General features: G+C 40.2%; 1 pseudogene; it reads right to left on the reverse strand.

Moving 5' to 3' along the window:
- Positions 1 to 4,840: 4,840 nt before the first annotated feature.
- Positions 4,841 to 5,691, reverse strand: LOC102397193 (annotated as a pseudogene).
- Positions 5,692 to 7,942: the final 2,251 nt, after the last annotated feature.

The raw sequence follows: 7,942 nt of genomic DNA on the forward strand, positions 1-7,942 counted from the left end.
CAGAATGTGAAGAGGAACTGAAGAGCCTCTTGATGACACTGAAAGAGGAGAGTGAAAAGGCTGGCATAAAACTCAACATTCGAAAAGCGAAGATCATGGCAGCCATTCCCATCACTTCATGGCAAATAGCTATGGAAAGAGTGACATAGCTTGGGGTCACATTGAGTGACATTCTTGGGCTCCCAAATTGCTGCAGGTGGTGACTGCAGCCATGAAATTAAAAGATGCTTGCTCCTTGGAAGAAGGAAACCTAGACAGCATATTCAAAAGCAGAGACATAACTTTGCCGATGAAGGTCCATATAGGCAAAGTTGTGGTTTTTCCTGCGGTCATGTGTGGATGTGAGAGTTGGACCATAAAGAAGGTTGAGCACAAAAGAATTGATGCCTTCGAACTGTGGTGTTGGAAAAGACTCTTTTTTTTTTTTTTTTTTTAATTTTATTTTATTTTTAAACTTTACATAACTGTATTAGATTTGCCAAATATCAAAATGAAGACTCTTGAGAGTCCCTTGGACTGCAAGGAGATCAAACCAGTCAATCCTAATGGAAAGCAGTCCTGAATATTCACTGGAAGGGCTGATGCTGAAGCTGAAGTTGCAATACTTAGGCCACCTGATGCGAGGAGCTGGCTCACTGGAGAAGGGGGTGTCAGAGGACGAGACGGTTGGATGGCATCACTGACTCAAAGGATGTGAGTTTGAGCAAGCTCCGGGAGATGTGAAGGACAGGGCAGCCTGTGTGCTACAGTCCATGGTGTCGCAAAGAGTCAGACACAACTGAGTGAACAGCAGCAACATTTGCTGAGAATCTAAAGTAAGGCATTGACAGTCAAACAGAGCAGTGGCTCTATTCAAAGACAGAATTAAGTGACATTTTACAACTGGATGAATGTCAAAATGAAGAAGAGGGAACAGAACAGAAGAGAATGGGTAAAGAACACACAGAATGAAACAGAATGGAGTGAGCTGGATTGGGACAGGACGGACTGTTGGAAAAGAGATAAACCTATTAATGGATATCACTGAAACAGGAAGATAAGTACATACTGGATAATAAAAAAGGAGTTTGTTTTTAGCCATGTTAAGATGCCTGTGGAAAATCCAGTAGATACATCAGTAGTCAGAGAGCAACACAAAACTGGGTCTCAAAGAGGAAATGATGATACAATAATAGATTAATACAAATTTGAACATACAAAGTGAAGACATGGTAATTTATGTCATACCAGTGGATGAGATGATGCTGAAAGTGAAAAGAGAAGACCCAGAAGGAACACTGAGACATCTAAAACTTCTAGGGAGCAGGAAAAAGACTAATAAAAGCCAAAGGTCCTATAGTTTAGCACAAGGTCCACTGAATAACAGACCTTTTTTCTAGAATACCAGGAAATCAAGGATAAAATTGTCATATTAATCACAAATAGTAGCAAAAATACATAAACCAACCCACCATCACATGTGTTGATATTAATGGAAGAATTAAGACTTTACTCAATGTAATACAAAGGTACTGAACCAGTGGGGAGAGATCCAGGAATCCAGAATTGCCTCTGTCTACAACATCCACAAAGCATCTTTATGTACAAAAAAACAACAACAACAAAAAAAACTGCCTGAAGTGCCTAGGAGACCAAGGCACATGGGCTATTTTTAGGAAAGTTTGGGCTGGCTGACTTCATTGCAGAAAACTTGAATCATCTGGAGTGGTCACACTTTATCCTCAATTCTTTAGGTCTAATTTATTTTTAACTAAAACAGAACAATCCAAACAGGCTCCATGCTTGGAAGAGGTGTGATTTTCTGGCTGAAAGGAGCACATTTGGGCCCGTGACAGAGAAACCTGGCCTGAGTCCTTGCAAAGCCAAAAGCACTGTATTCTCTGCCGCCGCACTAGATAAAAACATCCGGTGAGTGGGCTTTTGTCAGTGTTAACTGCAGAGACGGAAACGGGCACACCTCGGCACAGGCATTCTAACACAGAGCTACTCACTGGCAAATGCAGTCCAATCTGAGTCCTCAAATTTAACCAAGGCTAAGAGGGCTTGAGCTATTTCAAATCCTATTTTGAGTGGTTTCAAATCCTAAAAGATGATGCTGTGAAAGTGCTGCACTCAATATGCCAGCAAATTTGGAAAACTCAGCAGTGGCCACAGGACTGGAAAAGGTCGGGTTTTGTTCCAATCCCAAAGAAAGGCAATGCCAAAGAATGCTCAAACTACTGCACAATTGCACTCATCTCACACACTAGCAAAGTAATGCTCAATATTCTCCAAGTCAGGCTTCAACAGTATGTGCACCATGAATTTCCAGATGTTCAAGCTGGTTTTAGAAAAGGCAGAGGAACCAGAGATCAAATTGCCAACATCCGCTGGATCATCGAAAAAGCAAGAGAGTTTCAGAAAATCATCTATTTCTGCTTTACTGACTATGCCAAAGCCTTTGACTGTGTGGATCACAGTAAACTGTGGAAAATTCTGAAGAGATGGGAATACCAGACCACCTGACCTGCCTCTTGAGAAATCTGTATGCAGGTCAGGAAGCAACAGTTAGAACTGGACATGGAACAACAGACTGGTTCCAAATAGGGAAAGGAGTACGTCAAGGCTGTATATTGTCACCCTGTTTATTATTTAACTTCTATGCAGAGTACATAATGAGAAATGCCAGGCTGGATGAAGCACAAGCTGGAATCAAGACTGCCAGGAGAAATATCAATAACCTCAGATATGTAGATGACACCACCCTTATGGAAGAAAGTGAAGAAGAACTAACGAGCCTCTTGATGAAAGTGAAAAACGAGAGCGAAAAAGTTGGCTTAGAGCTCAACATTCAGAAAACTAAGATCATGGCATCTGGTCCCATCATTTCATGGCAAATAGATGGGGAAACAGTGGAAACAGACTTTATTTGGGGGTGCTCCAAAATCACTGCAGATGGTGACTATAGCCATGAAATTGAAAGAGGCTTACTCCTTGGAAGAAAAGTTATGACCAACATAAACAGCGTATTAAAAAGCAGAGACATTACTTTTCCAACAAAGGTCCATCTAGTCAAGGCTATGATTTTTCCAGTAGTCATGTATGGATATGAAAGTTGGACTATAAAGAAAGCTGAGCACCGAGGAATTTATGCTTTTGAAATGTGGTGTTGGAGAAGACTCTTGAGAGTCCCTTGGACTGCAAGGAAATCCAACAAGTCCATCCTAAAGGAAACCAGTTCTGAATATTCATTGGAAGGACTGATGCTGAAGCTGAAACTCCAAAACTTTGGCCACCTGATGTGAAGACTCATTTGAAAAGACCCTGATGCTGGGAAAGATTGAAGGCAGGAGGAGAAGGGGACGACAGAGGATGAGATGGTTGGATGGCATCACCGACTCAATGGAGGCAGTCAGAGTAAACTCTGGTAGTTGGTGATGGACAGGGAAGCCTGGCATGCTGCAGTCCATGGGGTCGCAAAGAGTTGGACACAACTGAGCAAGTGAACAGAACTGAACTGAACTGAAGAGGGCTTCTCTTCTGTGTGAGTGAAGGAAAGGGGGAAGAAGTCTTGCCTACCCTACAATTGTGTATAATGCCTCACCTCAGTGCATTCACAGTACAACATTTTATGGTGTGAATTATTTTATTTTTCAGGTAAAATCATAACTTTCATGTATACTTGATGTAGCTCAATAATTTTTTAATTAAAAATTAACAAAGCTAGGACTCCAATCTGGTCCCATCTCCATGTGTAGTATGTATTCTACTATATTCCCCTGACCTATATGGAAATTACTGACTGTATCGGGAATTCACCAATACTATATAAGCGCCTTGGGTCTTGCTGCAGAGAGATAGTCGGTTTCCACGCAGCATCTAAAAAGGAGCTTTGAAAAAGTTAACTTGCTACCTGAACATTGCTATGAGCAGGGAAAGTGACCTTATATTTCTGCCATACAATTTATAGTACCGGCTTAAAAAACAATTTCACACCTTTCAACTTGACATGTATTTTTTAAGTGAAATGGAATCTAACTGTGCAATAGGATAAAACCATGAATAATTTTAGAAATTTTGTTTAAATATTTTGTAAAGAAGTTGTGCTACAAATTACCTGTATTTAAGGTCCGTCCGCACATGTAAAGAAGCCTTAGGTATGAATTTACATATAAAATGAGGATGATTAAAGGCCATCTAGAGTTTGGAGTGAGCATTTGATACTCTTCTGTCTGGGGCCATGAAATTAAATCCCCTCTATGATTCTGGGCTCCACGGGCTCATCATCTTATGAGATTGGGTCTTTCTGCTTTTCTCAAGGATGAGTGCTCAAGTATTTCAAGGTTATCATTTCCATTATACGGGAAGAATTTTCTCCTCCTGTACCCTGATTGAATGTGAAATCCCTTCTCTTCTGCATGTGCCTCTGTTATAACTGGAAGCTTATTTAGGAGCATGATTTGAATGAGCTCAAGTCCATGAGAACAGTCCATCAGTCACAGGAATGCATCTCAACTCTGTTCAGAACTTTAAAAGCCACATATTGATAATCAGGGCAACTGGTTTGAAACACATGGCTGACTGCTTTTTAAATTTCGATTTATTAGGCCAAGTCTCTACAAAAAAAATGTGTTTAATAAAGTTGTATTTGTACCAAAAAAAAAGTTGTAACCAATATAATTTGGAAGTTTTTAAAAGTCTTTACATTTAAACCAAGAAAAATATTTCCTGAATCTCACTGTTCCAATTGAGATGATTAGAATACCAGGTCAACTCACTGACTAGGAAGAAACACAGTTCCCTCTAAAGTACTGACAGCAGCACTTATTATAAGTTATTCAAAGCTCTTTTTTTTTTTTAATCACTTGGTATTATCTTTAATTACAAAGACTTTTCCAATCACATCACATAGAGATCATTTTATCCACTGCTCTGTTTGGCTGCCAATCTCTTATCTCTCTCCTCAGCAATGGTAAGGCGAATACCCTTTCCACGGGGAAGAGAGATCCATGGTTTGTTGCCTTTGCCAATAACGAAAATGTTTGAGAGCCATGTGGCAAAGCTGTTGCCGTTCGCATCTTTCACAAGAACTACATCAAAAGAACCTGGATGCCTTTCCTGGTTTGTAATCACACCAATTCTTCCCAGGTTAGCACCTCCAGTCACCATGCACAGGTTGTCAGTGTCAAATTTGATGAAATCAGTAATCTTGCCAGTCTCCAAGTCAATCTGAATGGTATCATTCACCTTGATGAGGGGATCAGGGTAATGGATGGTACGAGCATCATGGGTTACCAGATGAGGGATTCCTTTTGTCCCCACAAATATCTTTCTTACTTTGCACAATTTATACTTGGCCTCCTCAGGTGTAATACGATGAACAGCAGATCGACCCTTGGTGTCATAGATCAAACGAAAATTCTCTCCAGTCTTATCAATGCTGATGACATCCATAAAACCAGCAGGGTAGGTTATATCTGTGCGGACTTTGCCATCGATCTTAATGAAACGCTGCATGCAAATCTTCTTTACTTCATCTCCAGTTAGGGCATACTTAAGTCTATTCCTTAGGAAAATGATTAGGGGGAGACACTCCCTTAGCTTGTGGGGGCTGGTAGATGGACGAGGGGCAAACACACCAGTCAGTTTATCCAGCATCCAATGTTTTGGAGCTGCTACGCGTTTCAGGTGCTTCTAGGGACGCCGAGCCATGGCTGCGCTAGGCACGAAAAGAGCCAAAGGTCTTAAAAAATGTCTGTGTATTTGGATCTTTCCAGTCGCCAATCATTAAAAGACTGGTAAGTAATTAAAGTGAATCTGCAATTTTGCATTTGATTTTACCCTACTTTCAAATTGTTGGACAAACAGTCATGGAGAATCACTAAGTTACATCTGGTTAGCATTAATCACGGAGAAGGCAATGGCACCCCACTCCAGTACTCTTGCCTGGAAAATCCCATGGATGGAGGAGCCTGGTAGGCTGCAGACCATGGGGTGGCTAAGAGTCGGACACGACTGAGCAACTTCACTTTCACTTTTCACTTTCACGCATTGGAGAAGGAAATGGCAACCCACTCCAATGTTCTTGCCTGGAGAATCCCAGGGACGGGGGAGTCTGGTGGGCTGCCGTCTATGGGGTCGCACAGAGTCAGACATGACTGAAGTGACTTAGCAGCAGTAGCAGCAGCAGCATTATTCAATACCTGGATGTTAACTGGGAGAAAAGGAGGTGGGTTTTTTAAAAAGTAAAAGTTTGGATGGATATATGTACTAAAGTTGCTAACAGAAATTTCATACACGCTTTGATCATGTGTCATTCTTTTTGAGCTCTGAGCTTTTATTTGTATAAAATCTATTTCATTGTGCTTGTTTTAATCAAAGTTTTGGACAATTTAGCAAGGTAATTTCTGTTTAAAATAATGGCTAAACTGTGAGAATTTATCATTCGTATATTAAGTTAATCCAGAGATTGAAATGCAGTAACATTATTATTCTACAGACAGTTACGCCCATGGGGTAAGTTTCAATAATATAGTTCGTGACATCCCATGATAATAACAGAAGAAAATACCTCATACAGGATCTAATGTAATGTATTACAAATAAGAGAGACCTAGGTTAAAATTCCAGTATTCTGTCTGACCTAAGTGAAATGAATTAAACAATCTCAGCCTTAGGGATAAGCAGCTCATAGAGCTTCAACATGTGGCCTTTGGTCCCTTTTTAGAAACTCTTCATCTTTTTTTTATTTTATTTTATAGGTACTAAAATTAAGGTGGCAGTAGAAATCTAACTCAATCTCATTAATACCATTCGCTATTCAACTGCTGTCAATGAGACAGAGCTTTGTTCATCTGAGAGGTAGAGTTCAAATATAGTAGAAAACTAATTAGGAGTGTTGGCCGAGCACTGTTAACTAACACTGACTCAGATTTAGAAGACGAGGAAATGACGCACAGGACAAATAACCAGATATGAGGATAAAACCAAAGTATGAGAAATGAGAGAAGCAGAATTTTATAAACTAAATTCACATTGTTACTTTGCCTTTGGCTGCTCCCAAGAAAGGGAAAATGGAGTTGGTGGGGGGTGAAAGTACTTGTTTGAAAATAACTGAATCTTTGGTGGTACTCTCTTTCTCTCGCCCTCTCTCTCTCAACACACACACTTACTTTGCTGAAATAGCAGCAGAATAAACATTTATTCTTAAAACTATGGAAGCCCATTTAAATGAACAAAAACCAGGACCTAAACTTCCATCTATATAATGAAGTTGAAAATGGCTCCCATCCCAAACCACACACTGTACAGAATATTTATCAAATACATCCAGTGAAACTTGGCCAAAGAACAAACTAGAAAGCTGATACACCAATGAACTTCTTGCATGCACCATTTTAATTTTCTGATACTGCAAATAATTAACTCAAAGAAACTGTCAGGTACAACAGACAGAAAGAAAAAAAGAGAAGGTAAACTGTCACCAGTTTTGAAATTGCTTCCCAGAGTCAATTATTCTGCAATAAACACTACTTAAGTTACACACACACACACACACACACACACACACACACACACACAGCCCTAAAAGGTCACAGTGAACCTAGCCCACCTCTTACCTGAAAGGGATGAACGCTGAGAGCCAAGGGAAGACATGTCTTTAGCAAAATTGATAAGAAAGGTTCTGGGACATCACATTCCATTTGAAAGTGCCAGCTTTCCAGTCATTGTCCCCAGTCCAGCAAAAACTGATGTTTAAATTATACTACTGGTTCCAAATAGGAAAAGGAGTACGTCAAGGCTGTATATTGTCACCCTGCTTATTTAACTTCTGTGCAGAGTACATCATGAGAAACGCTGGGCTGGAAGAAGCACAAGCTGGAATCAAGATTGCTGGGAGAAATATCAATGACCTCAGATATGCAGATGACACCACCCTTATGGCAGAAAGTGAAGAGGAACT

The sequence above is a fragment of the Bubalus bubalis genome, chromosome 1, assembly GCF_019923935.1.
Source record: "Bubalus bubalis isolate 160015118507 breed Murrah chromosome 1, NDDB_SH_1, whole genome shotgun sequence".
NCBI classification, from domain to species: Eukaryota; Metazoa; Chordata; class Mammalia; order Artiodactyla; family Bovidae; genus Bubalus; species Bubalus bubalis.